The sequence below is a fragment of the Balearica regulorum genome, chromosome Z, assembly GCF_011004875.1.
Source record: "Balearica regulorum gibbericeps isolate bBalReg1 chromosome Z, bBalReg1.pri, whole genome shotgun sequence".
Taxonomy (NCBI): Eukaryota; Metazoa; Chordata; class Aves; order Gruiformes; family Gruidae; genus Balearica; species Balearica regulorum.
In genome coordinates, this window is record NC_046220.1 from 30,322,973 (window position 1) to 30,344,266 (window position 21,294).

Genomic DNA, 21,294 nt, shown 5'->3' on the forward strand with positions numbered 1-21,294 from the left:
TCTTTTATAGTTAATATAAACTTATTGTGATGGCAATTTGTTTCACTTGATTTAATGTGCAGCATAGTTCATTGAAAGCAGTATGCTACATTAGGTGCAGTATTTATCATTTAAGTGCATTATTACGTATTATATCTACAAAACTGTATTATAATAGAAGCTTTTTCAATAGCTTCATAAACACAAAATGATGCCTACTTTCTAAAAATGACTGTCACCTGTAGACCTTGAAGTATTTTTCTTGAGATCAGTAAATGACAATAGCAAGTTGATATGAATAATGATAGCAAGTTTATATGGAAAATGTAATAAATGTTAATGTTCTTTTAAAATCAGGCTACGAATAAGTTATAGGGCTTCACGTGTCTCTATGTGAAACATTCCCTTGATACATTGTATGAATACTTCCAGTTATATTTTATGCCTATTGTCATTTCTATTATGTAAATTTTTTCTGGTTGGCTTATGTGCAAGTGAATAAGCTACTGACTTAATTGTGCAGCTAGGGATAGAATTGCTGTCTTGTGCTCTTCATTATTTTAACTTTTTCTGAAGAATGAATGTTGGGAAGGAATTGAATGTACAGAGTAAAAGGGTAAGGGAGAAAGGAGAAAATAAGAGACAGACAGACAGACAGTGTTCTGTAGTAAATCTCCATAATAAAAATAAAGCCAGATAGGTGACCAGGCTTTTGGCTGAGCTTTTGGGAGCTCTCTAAATGTTGCAAGCTTAATTGATTGTATTGGTAGCAGCAGTTATATAGGGATAGTCCTTATAAAGCTTAATGGTATACATGTTTAGGGGGTGCATGTGTGTGTATTTATATAAAAATTTAGATGGCAGGAAAAATACAAATATTTTGTTTACAGTAGTCAGTTCAGAGCTGTCTCAGTACCATGCTATGATCTGAAAATTGTTGGTGTTTTGGATGTAAAGTGTCAGCTTATAAGATGAGACCACTGGAATTCCTTGGGCCCTCCTCAAACCCGTATTGAGCTCGGTATTCTTCCTAGTCCACAGACAGCCAATTCTTAAGAGTAAGAACTTGGGAGACTGGTTTTTTTCATAGAGCTCTGCTTGTGTCACTCCAAGCTCAGAAACCCTGTGTCATGGGAGATGTCAATGTGCCATAGGTATATGTCGTATGCTTGATATAGTATGCTTTACAGTTCTGTACACTTGTTTTATTTACTAGCTTCTAGATCTCAAACAGCCCTTTTCCAGTGGCGATGTTAGGTCTTGTCACGCACACTTCTCGTAACTTGGAATGGCAGAGGCACCATGATGGATCTTGAGAGGTACACTGCATCATCAAGGGTTACAGGCCTTTATGATCATAACTGAGTTTGTTTGTTAGTTAAATTGTTTCTTATGTTAGATAATGAACTTTTGTGGGGTGCAGCCGGCTTCTGTTCTGTGCTTCTGCAGTAGACCAATAGCGTTTGGTCAGTTACCATGTGTCAATGCATTATAGCAGTAGTAGCAATATTAGCAGTGGTAGTAATAGCACGTATTGAAAACCAGGAAAAAACAAGTCTCACGTTTGGGAAAAAGCAAACCATGCAATTCTGTAAAATGTGCTCCAAATGGGACATGAATTAGCTTAATACAATAGCTATTTATTCATCCAGACAAAAGATCATATGAATTCAGGGAAATGTACAGTAGAGAGGTTTTCCCTCACATAAGTGTGTACTTGTGTGATTTTTAAATGTAATTAGATATGTACAGTCAAGGAAAGTGTATCCAACAGGTGTGCTAATATTATGTTCTCTGATCTGCTTCTGCCTATGAAACTTTATAGCACGTTTTAACAGGTTTTAGGTGTTCAGTTGTTTTGTCCTTTTTTCATGAGAATTCTGTTTCAGCAATATGCCAATTGATAAGTAAAGGAAGAGGTCATGTGCCAGCAGGGATGAATTTTTGCAAATAGTTTAATCTGTGTTAGTTCTGGTGTAAGTTGTGAGAAATAATGACTACTAAATACAACTGTATTTTGACATTGAATGTTTATTTTCCATAAAAATCTGAAACTGAGCATCACATAAAATATTACAGTTAAATATTACATAATGTAACTAACAAACATTGAACTGAACTCTACATGCAGTGCTTGTGCAGTATTTTGCTTATGTTTCTGACCACCCATTTTATATTTTATTAATGCCTATGACATTATTCATCTAATCATTTATGTATTCTAAAAGCGGAATCAGTATTATGATCTAAAGGAGTAAAATATTCAACTAAGTTAAGATACTGGTTGCTTTGAGTCAGTGAGAAATTTAAAATAAAAGTTTGCATGTGTGACCCCTGGAACTAATATGAGCAGGTGCAGTGCAGCTTACACAATGTGTATAACTATTGTGGCTCTGTTGTATGAACAAATAAATTCTATCACAGGAAGACTAATTTGATTATCTTATGGTTTTAGAACAAATACTGCATACTGGCTTTTGTTGAAATAATTGCAGGAGTATATTTGAAATTGACTTTTAATGTATGCTTTCTAAATGTATTTCACCAGAAACCACGTTCTTGTATATCTCTCTTGTCAAAGGAATACAGAAATGTACAGGTTCGTGCATGAAATACAGAGGTTCAGATACAATTTCTGGATTAAATCCTTCATTCACCAGACGCATTTTCTGATGCTTTAAAATTGCAGTAAGTTGCATAACATCCTAAAAAAGAAATAATTCAAGTAAAGTGCAATATTCCACTTCAGCCTATATCAGTGAAAATATGATGCAATTACTGAATAAAATGGACCATACAATTTTACTATAGACTGTCTTCAGTTAGCATGATCTGATTCACAGGTGCAGTGAAATTTTAAATCTAAATGCAGCTTTTATTTCTTACTAATTTCTTTATCAAAGCCACATGCAAGCTTGCAAGTTTCTGTTTCAAAATAAGTATTTTCTTTAACTTTCATTAGTGCAGCTGATCACAAAATCTCTAGTTAATGGGACACTTGGTGATCCTCTGCAGAGAGCTGGCTGATTTGATGGTACTGGCCCTCCTCTGATTTCCAACTGCTAAACTTCATTTAAGAAATTACATACAAATATGTTAAATGCCTTCCTGTAATATTTGTCTGTGTAAACAGTTGCTGTACAGCAGTTATTCAAAAGCCAATTCAGGAACAAGTTGGTCTGCACACAGTAATGACTGTATGAGAACAGAAGTGGTATATAAAATAATCTCATTTAAAATGTGGCTCACATTAAGGGAAAAGTTTAAAATACAGCGTTCTCAAGCATTGTTATTACTTGTACAGTGTTTTCAATGTAGCCAACATTTTCTTTTAGTTCTCATGCTGAAACAGGCCACTTTTTAGTTCCTGCTTGCTTTTCTCTCTTGATCTGCAGCATGCCTGATTTCCTCTTCACACTGCTACTCCATTTCCAAAGATCATTTAGTCTTTGGCTTCTAAGAAGTTGAGAAGTTTGCCAGTTCATTTTCTCTCTTGGCAGCACTTATGATAGGAACCACACTTAGACCATCAAGTCATTTCACACAGAATAGCTGCCGGATTGTAATAATGTTCAATCATTACCAAGCAGGATTGCTTTAAATTGAATAGCTAGCATGAATTTGTCTTGGTAATTATTTAAAAAGTTGCAATGACAAGATTAAAAGTTTAATGAAGACAGGTATTAAATATTATAAGTGTGTATTATGAATACAGATTGCTGAGATTTTCTTTTTAAATGATCCCCTGATGTTATTTTAATAAAGTCATTTTTTTCTACATGGAAATAAGATTTTTGGAAAAAAAAACCCACAAAACAACCAAAACCAAAAACCCCAAAACAAAACAGAGTACAAATAATGCAAAACTGAAATCACTGCCTGGGTGCTCTTAGAAACCTCTTCTTAATGTCTTTCTGCAAACAAGAAATGAAGTTAGCAAAACTCAAGTGAAAAAACTACTATCTCAGATCCTTGGAATACCCTGGTTCTTTTCTATCATTGTCCCTGGGCCTCTGCTCTTCTTCTGCAGTCAGGTTAGAGAGGTTGAGAAGAATAACTCTCAGTCTGTCTGGTTTTCACAAAATCAGTCAACCATGCTTGCAAGTCATATTAGAAAGAGTCTACATATGAACTGCTGAAAAATTTTCAAGATTTATTTTATCTTAAATCCAATTGTGCATGAGATTTTCATATTTCTGTTTGTCACTCTTGATTAGGATGAACTCTTTCTCAAGACACATCTTTTTTTCCTCAGAAGGGACTTAATTTTCTGTCCACTTAGAAGAGAGTGAGTTCAGCATTCATGCTATTATCCTCCTCTAAGATGTTTTTTTAAAGTAACAACATGGGGTTTAGCATTTTGATATTTTTAATAAAATTGGTTTTATCTCCTTTAACAAGATTTTACATATGTGTAAATATTCATTAATTAGTATTGATAGTATCTTTGGTAGTAAGTTGCCTTCAGTCAGCTGGAAAAAAAAAAAAAAAAAAGCCTTAGTCAGAGACTACATAAATGCCATAAATGCAAACAGGTTTAATCAGTTCCACATATATAGATGCTGGAACTCTGTACAGATTTTCTCCATCTAATGGAACCATAAAGACAAGCCTGTTCCAAAGGTGTTTCCCAGCAGAGGGCACTGCTGTCCTGAGGCACCGTAGGTAGTATAACGCATGCTAATTGCATTTGAAGGTAGTTTACTTAAGACAATAACCTATTAGTGAAAAAATAGCTTTCCTCAATTCTTTAAACTCTCTTAAAAATTACACTTCTATCTAGATGTATACATTCTTTTTCTCCTCCTCCTGTCCAGTCTCAGTCACTCTGTTATGTTCCCATCTTGTTCTCAATCAAATTTGTGCCTTTCAGACAATTTGTCAATATTTAGGGAGAGGCAAAACTGCTGAATGCCTCTCAGCATCCTTTAACAGCAGAAAAACATCTGCTACAAACTTTCAGAACATGTAATGTGGGTCCCTTTCCTGCTCTTTGCAATTCATGCTCTTCTGTCCTGTTGCAGAAGGTCATCCTATGGGCATTACACAAGGAGTGTAACCCATGCACTTTTAAGGTGCACGTTTAAAAAGAATTGTATCCCAGTTCTGCTTTTATACTCTAAAGCATGTGGGTACATTTTAGTTCTCAGATTATGAGATGTTCACTGTAAAATATCTCTCTTACTATCTGTAGCAAAGAACTAGATAGTTCTTTGATGCTTTGTCAGTAACAGTGAATAATAATCACTTCAAGAACAACCATATTAGGAAAACGTTTTAAATGGATAATGTCATCCTTTTATAAGAGGACACTATTATGTGTACTATTACCCATGTGCATCTGCTTGGTCTTCCATGGGCTGGAAGAACACACTAGTTAAAGATGAAGAGCTTTAGAACAAAATCAAACTTTGCTAAGTTATTAATCACATCTATGATTTTTAGGTATGAATGGATACTTAAAGCAAGTTTAATTCATCAAATATTTGCTTAACTTTATAATAATAATAGCAACAATAATTCAGACTAGTATTACCTTTTGTGCTTCAATTCTTGAAACTGTTTGGAAGTTACTTTCTGCATTCCATGATGGTAAAGACCAATTTTCAGGTCAGACAGATGATAAATACAAATAGGAAGCAACTGATTGTCTTACTGTGATTCTGACAAAGTGTGGTTGGGCATAACTTGGAAGGAAGTCTACAACATGCTGATAAAGTCTTTCTCCATTAAAGGGTTGGTCGGGTTTAAGCACAATAAACCCATTGGTCGGGTTTAAGCACAATAAACTGCCATTCCTATTCTTCCTTCATAGTCTAAAAAAAGAACGAAAAATATTATTACAAGAGTGTATGTGAGTCTTGTATGGCATTTCGATGGGCTTACTATTGGTCAGAGCAAATATTTTGATATTGTGAAATATCTGCCCTATCCTCTCAGACATCACTGAGTAGAAGATACACGATACTTTATATTGGAAGACTTAAAGTTACTTTCAGTGTTTTTATTCAGTTAAACAAATGTCACCGACCTCTTTTTATTAGGAATTCTGTATGGCTGGCAGCTGGCTGCTAGGTTTTCTTCCTACCTTGCTCAGTCTTTACATTAGTTACATAGTGGCCTGATGAAATCAGAGTGACCGTTAGTTCAATAAAAAGCTGAATGCATTTCCACAAAAACTAGTGCAAAAGATGGACATAGACAATGAGACTGTATTTGGTCTATATAAATTCTGGTGGCTATTGTACATTGCATAAGCATTGCTGAGTGTACTTCTCACATCTGTGTTATGAGTTTAAATTCATCCTGGTCTTTCTGCCATTCATTACAAAATTTCAGCATGTCATGTTTATTAAATACAGCATTTTATTGAAACTGAAATTTCAAAGCACTGTAGGAAAGTTGAGTTGACACTGTTTATTTCCTTACATATAAGTATGCATTCTGTTGCAAGAACAGTAAGGATAGAGGGAATGTCTTACTTTTTATGCTTACACCATAAACATTAACTTCTTGGACAAAATCCATCATACTAATGATCTCCACAACTTCTACAGTGGCAACATTTTCTCCTTTCCACCTGTTGAAAATATTTTTTAAAATAATGTAGATATTAGCTAACAAATTTTTATTCTATACGTGGCTATATGTGATGGAGCAGGACTTTTAGTATGGACTACTGTTATTCTTAACTGAAGAGTGTAGACAGATAAATCCTTTTCTGATTTAGTGCCATCTCATTTGAGATCCCAAACTTAAAAGAAAATGAAGTGCCATGTGACTCAAATTTGAACAATTCTCCTGTGTTGGTGTGAACTTTGGTGGACTTTGATTGTGATTGTTAATGTTTCTGTTAAACCAAAATTTATATTCATCAGGTTCGAGTCTGACCTGTGTCATCCAGTCCTGCATAAGTATGATTTCTTCCAAGCTCATGGGATTTACTGTTAACTCTGTACTATACCTGAAATTGTCTCCCACCCTGTCAGTGAAGTAGAGGAAGCCATCCTCATCCATTATTAGGAGGTCTCCTGTGTTAAAATACACATCTCCTTTCACAAACACGTTACGCCGGAGTTTATTCTCTGAGGCTTCATTATTTCCAGCATATCCAGAAAATGGGGCATCCTGAGTAACTTGGACAACTAGAAGACCAGGTTTACCTGCAGGCCATAAAAAGGGGATGCAAAAAAATGTATTTACAGTGAGATATTTAGAACATAAAGTATCATATTAAAAACCTTTTTGAAAGCCACATCTGTTCTACTCATCTTATTGCTACATCTCCATAACTTTTTCCTGAACAGCAGAAATAGGTGGGTGGAAGAGGGAGCATAGTTTTGCTTCCTTTACGTCTGAAAAGCTAGACTTAGGGACATTCTTTTTGGAGTACAGTGTACATCACTTACCCTGAAAAAGCATTTGCCCAGTGAAAGGATGACTATTCTGTCATTTGAAAAGGCTGCTGGTAGTCAAACAATACACCCAGGGGCAAAACAGTGCCTAACCTCTTGTTTTTTATGTTTTTCTGGAGGACAGGGTTGCTGCTGCTACCAGCACCGTGCTGGTGTGGAAACACTTGTTGTAGGCCATAATATGCCTAGGCCTCCAAACTTCAAGGAGTCTCTGGAATCTGCCCCATATCCCTGCTGGGCATCACCCTGTCTTGCTGACTGTATAAGTCCCATTTATATCAAGGGCAAAATTTCCATTGACTTCACTGGAGTAGGCTCAGAATACCCTTTTGAAATGCTTTTTTCTTATTCTATATCTGTGGTGAGTGCTGACTTATTTCTCTGTCTGTTCCTGATGTTAAAAGACATTCCATCTTGTAGAGATTTTTATTGTTTTTCCTTCAACAGATGTATGGATATGTTTTCAGACAAATAATTTTCTTCATAGCTGCATGTCTGCAGTGATGTTAAAGACTTTTTTCCCAGAACTGTTAACTTAGACACACACAGATTCATGCGAGTGTACACAGACATAGATCTTTAATGTCACTTTAGTAAAATGCAGTGCTGTGTCTTTTGTAGGAGTGAGTTTTCAGGATTATTCTCAAAGACATTCTCACTGTGAGGCTGTCCTGTTTTCAGCCTGTGAGCTTCAGCTCTTTGACTAGGAGCATTCCAAGTAGGAGTTTGGAGATTCTGTGCAACTCTAGGTACTAAATAGTTAAATCTATTTGAGTCACTAAATGTAAAAATTTGAAAAATATTATCCAGATTTTGAAATGGTACTGCTCTTTCTTAGAATGTTAAATTTGGAAATTAGAAAGCATCTGTAAACATCTGGTCTTCTGGTCTTAGGACACAGCATATCTAGGAATTACTGTGTCCACTTTATTTGGAAAAAAAGCAGCACTAGGAAATCTCATGTATTCAGGAATACGAACAAGTTTTTTCAGGTGAGAATAAAAACATTCTGCGCCCAGAATATTGATTATGTTCTTATTGTATTTTTGGATATTTGGGTATATTATGAATATCTGGATATGTTATGTGGGATCTATTGATAACATATTTTCCTGTGTCATTTTCAAGTTCTAAGTGTATGTCAAGAACCTGTTGCTCACAGAACAGAGTGTTAATCCCTGCCCCAAAATATCACCATCTAAATTGAGGTATCTGTTAGTTAATAGATAACTAATATTTTTCCTTACCTCTGGATGCTTTCTTACACCTTCCATTTTCATCCTTCATAAGTTCTTGTTTCCAGACATCATATTTCAGCAACTCAAAAGAATGTAGGAACTAAATAGAAAAAATGAATATACATAATTAAGAACCTCGCTGTCTTACTCACTTTAGAGTTGTTCTGATAAAAATTCCTTTGAATTAATGGATAGTACCCTATTGACTTTGGAAGATTTGGAACTGAAGTATACTAACGGTATTCTGAGAAGCAATTGTCAGGAAGTGTTCATATCATGGTAAGCAACACTGTATATTTACAGATGAAGTGTTCTTCTCCGTTATCGATAAAAAGAAGTCCATTGGTTTAGAGTATGGTCAGATTCAAATCATTTATATAAAGTGAAACAGTGCTTTTGAGCAAATTGGCAATTTTGCTTTAAAACTACCATCCTTTTCTAAGTAGAGGCTTAACATTACTGGAATGCTAATCAAGAAGATTCTCTGACAAAAAAATCCAAATTAACATATATCTTCTGATTCATATCAAAAGTAAAATCAAATCTGATTTCTGCCTCATCACTTAATATCTGTGGGTTTTCAGGATGATAAGTAAACTTCACCAAAAACCCAAATCATTAATCAGTCCTGTGGATAGGCACTTCTAAACAGTCAGATCTTTGTTTTTATATTCTGGGAAAAAAGTTGGATAATGAAGCAGTAGTTTCAGCTTCTGTGGACTTGTTCTGTATATTTATTCTAGCTTCACAATATATATACAGACAATAGAGTCAAGTAAGGGGCTAAGAATAAGGTTTCTCTTTCCATGAACCACCACATTTTGCTACATCTGGACTATAGTAAGAAGGTTCTTCCTTGTACATTTCCCTGCTCTTTATAATTTCTGTCTTTCATCTGTTTTTTTTTTTTCATTGGCTGGTTAATTGTTTGGTTGACTTGATTACATTTACCTTTGAGAAGATGCCAGCCCACAGCTCCTATTTTATTAGTATAGTTCAAGAAACTGAGATTCCCTTCTGTGGATCCGTAGAATTCAAGTATTTTAATTGGGCCAAACCGCATCAGAAATTTTTTCCAGGCAGCAGGTCTGATACCATTTCCTACAACAATGCACACTTTGTGAACTCTGTCCTCTTCTTTCTGTAAACAGCCAAAAAGAAACATTCTGAAGCTGAGAAAAGTAGATCTAAATACCCAGAGTTGATCTAGAATTTTATAATAAAGCCATTTTCCTTTCCTAAAACAAAACTGCCACTTTGACTAAAATATTTCACAGAAGGGCATTCTTTTTGTAAAATTCAAACAGAAAATCATCAGAATTCTTGCTGGTCTAAGGTTGAAGGATTTTTGTATGGTGAAAATTTTATTTCTGTACTTCTTTGTATTTTCACTTACAAATTCTATCACTGAGATCTAAATTACAAAGTTTAAAAGGATTATTTTATCTTGAAAATGTAAATAAATAAGTTTTTACTGAGTGCCATTTCCCATAGAATGGAAATGACTTTCTGAACCAAAGAAAGGAATTTTTCTGCATAAATAAAATCGTGTTCTAGAAAACACTTGTGACACGCTCTGGTCAGTCCTACATGTAATGATATTTGATAGAAAATTTTACACATCTGCCATGTTACCTAAGGAACCTGAAAAAGTAGCAGACTGACTTAAAGCTCATTACTATATCTATCTCATATGATTAGGTGCAGGTTTTAGTCTTAAATCCAAATTCAGAAAAGATGGTAATCAAATCTGCAGTCAAAATGTAGTTGTTAATGTGTCATTGTTACATATCAATTATGTCATGATTGTGGCCAACTACCCAAATGAGTACTTTTGTAAATGTTTTCTGCATTGGGCCAGACTGCTCAGCACCCTATGTATAGGACTATAGTCAAGACTCTGCCTATGAAAAAGCCACACTTTTTCTGGAGATGTGTTTGGGATTGTGTGGTTAAGTTACTGCCATGGCTGAATGACAGCAGATAAATTATTTCAGGTCTACAGGAACAGTTTCTTCAAACTGAATCAATGCATTTTGTTTCAATTTCAGTGTTATTTTAAACTTGAAAAATTGTAAAAATATATTTGATTTCTGAATAATATTAAGGGAATTTCAAAATGGAACATTGCCTAAGAATTACATGGAAATATTTTAGCAGAATCAATGTTTCAACTTTTTCACTTTTAGAAATATTCACATAGAATTATTTTGTGAACTCTGGATTAACAGACAATTTCATTGGATCCAGAACTGCATTTTACGGCAGATAAATTATTTGCCACAATAGGACCAGCTGTAATACAGACTAAACTCCACTTGTTAAAAACAGGGTTGGAGACTTCCCTGCTTCTGCTTGACAAGCTGTTTTCTTTTGCAGTTTTAATGGTAAATCTGATGTAATAGCATAGTTTGCTCACGTGTATGTGATCAAACCCAATTATGAACCAGTTGGTAGGCTGTTTGGGAGAGTTACTTCATGCCTAATATCCCTTCTTCAGCACTTGTTCTTCAGGATGAAATAATGGAATTTCCACACCCCACTCCCCCCACCCTCCCAAAAAAAAAAACCCCAAACAAACAAAAAACCCACCCAAAACCAGTTGGTGAGACTCTAGGACTTGGAGCAAATCTCTCAGGAGCTTCAGAGATTATAAGCATAGGAGAAACCATTACACTTACCTTGTTTCAACCCTGGAATAATGACATGCAGGACTTCCTTGCATTACCTTGAATTTTAAAATATCTTTATTTTAAAAGTTGTATGGTTGTCTTTAAAAACATTCCTTGACATGCATTATGTTTTGTTCATTACTTTCAATGGGGTACCGTGTTTAGAATTTAGTTCCAGCAGGTACATGGATGCTGGGTAAGCTTCTTAGAGACATATTTTGTCAGAGAGTAGTGTCTAGAGTCTCCATCTACATCAGGAAATCCAGGAGTGCCTCCTAGTTTCCAAATCCATATTCCTTCTCAATTTCAGTGTGAGACCTGGCATGCTCTGTGAAAGGAGGTAAGGGCAGACATCCTGGATATGACCTACAGTATATTCCAATAGGTCACTCATCTAGTTAGCCCTAGTCCTGGGCTACACCAGCACTGCTGTGCTCTGGCATGCCATAGCACAAGGAGTCTAGGTGTGAAACATAGCTGGCTGGCTTATTAGCCTGCTCAGGTTTCTTTCGCTGTAGAAGAACCTGTGTGGCATATTGGAGGTTATGTGTATTATACTTGGCTAAGATACCTGAGCATGACAGGACTCTGCATTTATCCTGATCCACTTCTGTTGCCATCCTCAACTTCCTTAACTCAGCTAGGCTATCTGTTTTCTGTCTTCTTACCAGTTGCCAGTTAAATATCAGCATGTTCTCCGTTAAATTCTTGTAATTGAGCCAAGTAAAGAAAGTTCTTCCTGCTTTTTCCTGCAGGAGAGACTACACGAGTTTGGCCTAGCTAATTATTCCTTTGGTTTTTTGTTCTGTGGACTACTGACATAATGTTTGTACAGACTTGAGTTCTGGCCAACAGCTTTCCTGGCTTGTTCCCTCTAATACTTTTTTGTCTTTGACTCCTCTCCTACGTCCTGACCATACAATAAGAAATCTGTTCAAACAAGCTGATGGATTCTCGCAGATGTTCTGTTGTTGCTAGTTCTTGCTCCAATCTCTGACCAATGCAGTTGGAGGTCATTTGAACCTTGTGCTTGTACATGATGTTTTCTGTGGTAGGTAGAAATAGTTCTTGTCACCCCCCTTCAGTAACTTCCTAACTGCCAAGTATAAAATTAAGAAAATTAACCAATCTTTTCCACCATCATCAAGAAACAAGCGTTGCAATATAATCAATATTTTCAGGCTTGCTTTTCTGCTGCTGCTGTGTTTGGTGACATGTTACTTTTGCCCTAAATCTGATCATGATTTAGCTCCCATGTTCTTCAGGACTGTTATTCCAGGGGTGAACAAGATTTTGCACCATGCTATTAGTACTATGGCTTTATACAGATAAGTTTATCACCATATACACAGCCGTGGAACAAAATATGCCTTAGGAACACCTCTTCAGAAAAAAATGTAAACAAACAAAATGCATTCAGTGGTTTCAAAGCCATACAAAAATTAATTGTCAGCCATTAAATACTGAATACAGTAGCCTTCTTTTAGTATGTAACTACTCTGGAACAGTGCAGTTCACGTGGTTAACAATTTAATCTGGTTTATGCTCTCATTTGATCACGGAGTCCAAAATAGTCATAAAGCTATTACTGCTTATACCTTTTCCTTACTGACTTGCCACTTGCCTGTCACTCAGATGAGAAGCTAATGAGCTTGGCTTAACAGAGGAATTTATGTTAGTGTCTGGGCATAACTGTCCCATCCTGCCAGGCTTGTTTCTGTGAAACCATAATATTTACTGATATAAACTTGATTACTATCATAGAACAACAAGGAACACGAGACCCACATTTTGTATACACTGAGAAAAAAACCTATTAAACATTAAAAATACTATGCCATTCAGAAATGGGTAAATCTATATGACTTATAAAATACAGCTTTGCTATATTTTAAAGCTGTATTTGCAAACAAGAACTTATACTGGGCTGGTTACAGAGTTCTTCTATGAACAAAAACATTGTAACATTGTATTTTCTACAGTCATTCCAAAACTGGGTTGCAGAAAATTTCTTCTTCAAAACACAAGTTGCTCCTAGGTGATGAAAACAGACAAGAAAATTCAAAATAACCTTTAAAATCTGTCTTATATTCTACTACTATTGTTAAAAAAAGAAGTTGTCATTCTCCTAACTCACCTAATGATAAATGCAGCTATTTAAATAAATTGTAAGCTATTTCAGCAAGATCTTTCTGCTAAAAGTCACTAGCACAATGGAGCCTTGCTTCTTTTTCTGAGTAATAACTACAAACTAACAGTATCAGAAGCATACCTTTTAGTCATCTCCAGTTATTAGGAATAGGTCAAAACCTAACCATTTTGTTTCTGTCAAGATGGCGACTGGTGTAACTCTGAAAAAAGAGAACTTGGGATGGGGGAGAAGGTAGCTCACAGCTTCCCGATTTGCATGAGAAGTGGTGGAAGGGAAACCTCCTGAGAGTCTCTATTGTTACTGTCTCACTCCCCTTTTCCTGTTTCTTGTTAACTCATCATCCTCAATTTCTTGTTTCTGTGGCCCTGAACTTCCTTCAGAGATTTCCATTCCAAAAGCCACCTCCTCCTAGACCTCCCATGTCTGCCATCCAATGCCTTTTTCACAGTTTTTCCTAAGTGTTGTCAGCCAAGAGTTTGCAAATTTCCTTATGTCTATCTTTTTCAGAATTTCTTTTTGCCTGAATCCTGTTTGTCCCACATAAAGCTTCCCAGTGCCTTCCAAGTCCATTTGCTCCTTGCTTGTCAGGAGCTCCCTGACCCAGGTATGTTCTCATGCAAGACTTGAAGCCCTGTCAGAACTCTTAAGCCTCACTCACCTCAAAGCCTTGTCATTTGAATCCCAGGCCCCCCAGAGTTCCCATCTGAATCGCCCACCTAAGAAAGCTGTTGCCCTGGTTTTTTCTGTTCCAAGACAAATCGTAGCTTCAAGCCTTTTTATACACTGGTTTGCCCATCCCCTTTGTGTTTTGTGCTGTTAGGCGGCAGCAGTCTTGTTATCAGTTGCTGTAGCCCAGCATGCCTGCCCATGCTATTCCTGAAGAAACAAAGCACTGAAATGGCTTTTAAAATAGTCCAGGTATATACTTACCATACAGAACACAGCATCTGGGCAAGATTCTAAGGACAGGAAAGGAGCACATATGTGAAAAAATACCTGATTGCTAAACCTCTACAAATAAACTCCGATTATCAGAATCAAAAGGGGAGGCCGCATTGTTCTTCCTTTCCTTCACTGTAATATCATGAATAAGGTGTTACTTAAATATGTGTCTCAAATAGCTCCAAATACATTTAGTTGACCTTATTCTGAAAGTTAGTTAAAGCTTCCACAATGCATTTGTCCCTTGTGATACTGAAAATCTGATACTGACTTCTCAGATGCACTTTTAGACTTTTGGTGTAGGATACAAATATGATTGCATGTTAAATCTACAGAACATATGTAGTGGTATTAGCAATACACTGACCTCAAGTCATGTTATGAGTGATGTATACAATTGGTGTCTGTTCTAAGCTTCAAAACCTGTGCATATAGCTTAGATATTGTTTGCAGACTGGAGAAGGTGATAAAAATGAGAAAATGACAAAAATCTATTGGTAGACAGAATATTTGAGTTACTCACCAAATAATAAAACGTTATGGCATTCTCAAGTTAATGAAACTTCCCTAGAAGTTAAATATTACCTAATTCAATGCATCCACAGGTGCCAAGAATAGAAGTGCTGATGTGGTACAAGGGAAGAGTGAGGTACATAATATCCTCAGAAACTGCACCACAGTGAGTAAATGCTAAGCAGGCAGGTGGAGCTCTTAGATGAGTGATGATAGCAGCTTTTGGGAAACCTGTCAATGGGAGAAGAGCAAATAATTATAAATATACTGCTTGCATTAATAATTTTGCTGCAAACAGAATTATGTTTGGAATGTACAGGGAGAATTGTCTTCTGTGTCTTGGTCTGTCCTGTCTTTCAGTCTTTATCCCATAAGTATATCTCCTTAGTATCTCTGCTTCCTCAATATTTTTGCCTCTAAGGCTATTTAATCCTCTCATCTGCTTTGTCTAGGGGAGAAAGTCCGTACTCTTTGCAGGCAAGTGCAGACCAACTGTGCACACAGTGTTCCCTTGTCACAAAGCGAGAACGGGAAAGTTTCTAAAAAGCCACTGTGCCACTCAGCTGCTATTTGCAATAGAAATAACTTTTACAAAGTTGTTTGGCTTGCCTAGAGGAAGGATTCCCCTTTCCTTCCCAGTGCAGTAAGGTGAAGCTTCATTATTCAGGCCAGTCTCAGAGAAAAAGTTTTCTCCCAAGGCCCAAGCACTTGTGCTGGCCGTATTTCTTTTTAGTATAGACCTGTGAAATATATTGAAGAAATATATTGAAGAAATAAAGTTCAGCCATGGAATATTTATGTGAAAGTTCACTAACTGGAATTATGCCGTTGTTATGCCAAGGCAAAAATGGTTTAAAGTGTACTATGCATTTAACTAAATTAATTCCTCCATATCCTGACATAAAAGTCAAGTTCTGTCTTTTTGTGTGCCTGTTTTGTTGCTAAATGTATACTATCTCAATTTTTAGAGAGCTGCAGTTGTACTTTCTTAGTACATATCCTCACCTGTACTTCCCGATGTGAAGATATACATAGCTGTGTTCCTTGTATTAGTGACAACTTTAAGGTGAGATGGAACAGGGTGATCTGGCACCTTGTGTAGTTTGTCTGGTATAGTGTGAACATGCTGGAAAGGAGAACTGGTACTCGTCAGCCAGACAGCAACATTATTTTCCAAGAGATGAAAAATAAATTCTTTCTCTATTGATCCCAAACAATCTGCCAAGTTAAAAATTTATATGCTTATTATTAAAATAATTACAACTAGAGACCTGATTACTTCTCTTGAAATTATATACCCTACCACTGCATACACAGAACATAGCACAGCCCTCAGCAGCACTAACCCACCCATTGGACAATGAAAAAGAAAAAAACATGATATTTAATCTCCCTAGACTTCGCACGTGGCTTTAATTGTAACAGGTTAAACTTGCTCCCTGATCTTACCTGGTGATGCTAATAGGATTTAATTTAATCAGTATGTTATAAAGCTTGGTGCACATACCAACTAATGAGCCCTCATGGGTTCATTTGGACTTCTGGAACTATTGCCAACCTGTATTAAAGGTGGGAGAAGAGGAGTAGAAAGGTTAAATAATTTGCCCAGTATTACATAATATACCAGGAAGAGGGCCAAAATTGCAGCTCAACATGCTGTACTCTTTGTTCCAAGCAGTGCCACATTGAGATCACTACTTTAAAGCAGTTCTGAAGTAACAATAACTTTGTACGTGAAAATTTTGAGCTGAAGGAAATCACCACTAACAAAGGGAATCTGAGTCTTCCTCTAATTGGTGGAGTTGTGTCTACATAAACCAATAAATAGAAATGGAAATGAGATGATGCTAAAGTGTCTTCCCAGGCTGTTTGCTTACTGATGTATGATTGTTTCTGCTGGTACATTGTCCAGTACTTGGAGAGTGTCAGATTTAAGCCTTTTATTGTACTAATTAATTCCACATATTTTTGGTGCTTATACACTTGAAAGTTAAACAGGACTATCTCTTTCCCCTCTTTTTTAGCCAACATATGTATATATGAAGTGCTTGCAGCTTTGAATGGCTCTGATCTTTTATTTTTGAAAAAAAAAACCATAAAGCAGTAGAAAGTCAGTAGTAAGTCAAACAAAATACAGAGCTTACCTTCTCCTATCACCAGTGCTTTTGCTGCATATGTCTTAATGCAGTGCAGGAGAGATCTAGACTGGACATTGAAGTTGAGAAAAGCCACCATGCAGCCCAGCTTGGCCAGCCCAAACCAGACGTGGATGAAGTTGGTTCCATTCCCCATCACCAGGGCCACAGTGTTCAGGTAAAAGAGCAGCTTAAAAAAGAAAGCATTGTGACATCAATTGCAGTTAACAACAAGGGACTGGTGGGCCTTTCAATGCACATTGAATTGTGATGACATAAGACTAGGCTCAGCCCAGGTTTTCTTTTAGACAATATCAGAAGTAAACTCAATAGGCTGGCCATAGCATTCTTATATTACAGCTATTGCCAAATATAGCCATGGTGTGTAAGGGAGAACTCGTAGTAGAATAAAACAGACAAAAGACTAAAGCAGGCTACATGAAACAATTTTGGTCTTCAGAGTTTTTTCAGGATTTATTTAGGTTCACCCTTTTCACACTTCAGCATGCATGGAAAGGCCCACCAATCCCTTGTTTTAGAATTGTTTGAGCAAAATACTGTTTATGGGACAGCAAAATTAAATATAAGTTAAACGAAGGAAATGAAAGGAAATTTTGCTGTGTATGTGGCCAGATTTGTATCTCTGCATGATCAGAAATAAACTTCCTTATTCCAGTGAGTCAGTATGCTCTGGGATATTTCCCCTGAAGTCTTGGAAAAGGCATTTGAGCAATTAGCTTGAAATAACTGAGTAATTCCTTGAGCTTTGTTTTAATTAATGGGCAATCTGGTATTTCCAGTCCTTAGTCTTCATTTGTTTATCTGATGAGAGTCATTTTATGCCAAAAAGTACTACTCTAATGAAAACTGACTGCTAGCCCTTCCCAGTCAGAGCTCCCTTTCTTTTTGCCTGGCTCTGGTCTGGGGTTGTTCTCTTAGAAAAAGGGAAAACAAAATAACAGACCTGCTGCCTCAGACACTGCTACATGTCTACAGCTTCACGGGCACATGCAGAGTAGGTCTGGGTCATACGGGAGAGAGAAAGAATGCAGTAAGCAGGTAAGACTATCCAGAAATGTTATCCAATCCCAGGGGAACGTAAACAGCCCTGTGTGTTGGCCTGATGTCAAATTCATGTCCTGGTTCTCTGTGGTAGTTGAGATGTCTCTGCAACACCTCAGGTACATAGCCTTTATGTAATTGCCCTTATAGTTAATCTAGCAATGACTCTAGAAATGCATACAGGACTAAGTATCTCTCACACAAACTTTCAATAGTGACCTATGTAGTTGCTCAAATTTCTGCTGTGGAAAAAATATATTTTCAAGATAGAAATAGCCTTTTAGTAGCCTTTTAGCAGCCCTTTAATAGCCTTAGTTTTGAAATTGGAAATACCATTTCAGCTTTGAAATTTAGAAACACAAAACTGCAGTTGAATTAAAGAAGATTGGTCACCAAACTCACTGGTTTTGGTTTCTCAGGTGGTTTTTGTGCTATAGAGTTAGAAAGTGGCTAAATTTGGAGTTTTGTTTACTTTCTCTGCTTTGTTCCTCCCTCTTTTCAGCTTTTCCTCTGCAATCACAAAGATTGAAAACATTTCCTTTAAATGAAAAGTGAGATTCTTAAGTATCTTTGGGTATTTAGAGCTGGAGCTTGAAGTAAAACACAAAAGACTAAGAAAGTAGTCAACAGTATCAAAATGTACAGTAAACTATTTTTCAGTACATAGGCAACCACATGAATAATTGCAAACAGGAAAGATTTCCAAATACAGTGAGCCCAAACATTCACAAAGAATTCAAGTGAATATTCTGTTTTCCAAGAACTCTGCCAGCTTTTCCAGTAAAACAACATGCTACCTTTGCTAAAAGCAATCTAATCAATAGGCAGCAAAAGTTCAGGTTTGAACCTCACCATACTGTTTAATTAATAGGAATTCAGCTGTTTATCTGACTGAGGCAGAGAGACAGAGAAGACAACTTCAGACAAGTGTAATGCAAGAAAATAAATGAATGAGTCTAATCTGATTTCAGATCCATATAGTCGGCATTGTTTTGCATAAGTAATACGAAATTGCCTGTAAAAGAAATGTAAACATTATAATTTAGCTAAGTTTACCACCAGAGCTTCTTCTATCACCTGAATGGTAAGTAAATAGATATTTTCTTACCAACCTTTTGATTTTGTGTTTTGATTAGTGTCCTGTATTGGGGTAGATCCTTTCTGCCTCTGTCTATCGCTCATAGGAAGGTTGCATGGGTAATCTGGATATGCTCATTTCACCCAGGCAGATGTTCTCTTGAAGCTCCACACCTGTTGTGTTTCACTGGTGGCTGCATGCCTAGACATATGGCTAAAGACGCCTTTCTGTCTCCTGGATGACCCAGGTCTCCTGTTCCTCAGCTTTGCAGCTATCGGCCAGCGTATGAGTGAAGGGGAACTGGACATGGTATCCTGGAACACAGTGTGTGTGCTGATGGTATTGAGAGTTAATTGTTAAAAGAGAAAGAAGTCCATTATGCTGTGCTAGTTTCTACGCTTAAAAGGACATAAGCAGCAAGACAGACAGTTATACTAAAGGAAAGGACTAAGCTGTTGAAATGACTGTTTCAGTGCAATAGAAGCAGCTTACTGATGTTTCTGTATACTCCTAAAGAGAACACGTTCAGTACAGGGCAAACATTTCTGTAGCATCGATCTCCCATTGTCGTATATTCTCGGCAACAGGTACAAAATCCGTATTAGGTTGAATAGTATTCTCGGATTAGCACATTTTCTAAGCTTAGTCGTACAAACCTCGGAGGACGCACTTGTGATAGAATGTAAGTGCTGAAAAAGGACACTATAATATGTGTCACTGGCTGCCTAACTGGTGGAAGAGGTAGATGTAGAGATTACAGGAGTACCGGAAGGTATGTACGCTGTTGGCTAACAATGTAAATCATATGGAGCAAGCCTTTAATTTCTGAGACTCAAAACTACAAGCTGAATAGCTTTTGAAAACAGTTGCTAAATACACATGGGTTGGCTGCATTCCTGTTTGTGTACTTTTTAATTTTTTATGGGAAATGTATTCTGCATTTGTATGAATGTGTCCTGAGGTTTAATTATGGTATTAAGTTTTTAAAAAAACCTGTAGCGCATTAATGCAATTTATTTTACTGAATAATAAATACTTACTTACTGTAAAGTATTTGTAAAAGGTAATCAGATTACATTACTTAGGCTTACAGACTTTGTTGCATTCACATACTACATTGTTTATTTCCTCTATTTGGAGGACATAATTCTGGGCTAGTCTTGCGTACACTGGCACTTTATGGAAGGATTGGACTGTCATCCTGAGTGGAGGCAAAGGTTAAAGATGCTGTAAAGGAGAGAATATGACCGTTGAGTAGATTATCTGAAACCATGAACGATCTGTTAGAAAGAAGCAGTAAATGGCTAGGAGTGAGGGTCAGGCAGAGAAACAATCATCTCCTTTATTTCCGATAAGGGAAGTGGATATATATATTTACATGTTGTCAAGGTCACCGCCCCATCAGAGACAGCGAGGCTGCACCGGGCAGCGCAGGCTGGTAGGAGAGCAGAGCCCCAGGGGGGATGTGGGGGCAGAGGGTGTGGTGAGGAGATGGATGGATGGAGGTGGGGTGATGAGGGGTGGGGCACGTGCCCCAGCTGCTGGCCGGGCCCTGGTGTTGGCAGCTCCCGGGGCACGGTTCTAGTTTTGCCGCCGGGGTGGCCTCTTGGGGGGCTGGGAAGAGTCCTGGGACCTGCCAGCCCTTCTCTTCGGGGGTCGCCGTGGTCTCCCAGGGGAGCGGTCTCTGCCCTGGCTGGCAGTGGATGGACCTGCCACGGCCTGCCCTGGAGCTGCGTGCGGCTCTTCCTGCTCCCCGTGGGTGGGAACGGGAGCGTCGGGGCGGCTGCTGGGTCCCCCACGAAGAGCAGCGGCTGAGGTGCTGGGGCGCTCCTCTTCATCAGCTCCAGCAGGGCTGCCGGAGGGGGCTGGGCCAGGGGCAGGAGACCCCCTTCGGGAGGCAGCAGGACGAGGGGCAGCCGCGGGGCTGTCCTCCCGCTCCTCAGCAGCATGGCCGTCCTCGAGGTCCAGCAGACGGCGGGCCTCCCTGCTGCAGCGTCGCACGGCGACGTCAATCAGCTGCTGTACGAATGTCGCCGCACGATTCTGGAGGCTGACCTGCAGCAGCCGGAGCAGGACTTCTCTGTCCAGCCCAAAGAGGCCCAGGACGG

General features: G+C 37.7%; 1 pseudogene; it reads right to left on the reverse strand.

Moving 5' to 3' along the window:
* Nucleotides 1-2,455: 2,455 nt before the first annotated feature.
* LOC104642439 (long-chain fatty acid transport protein 6-like) lies at nucleotides 2,456-19,494 on the reverse strand (annotated as a pseudogene).
* Nucleotides 19,495-21,294: the final 1,800 nt, after the last annotated feature.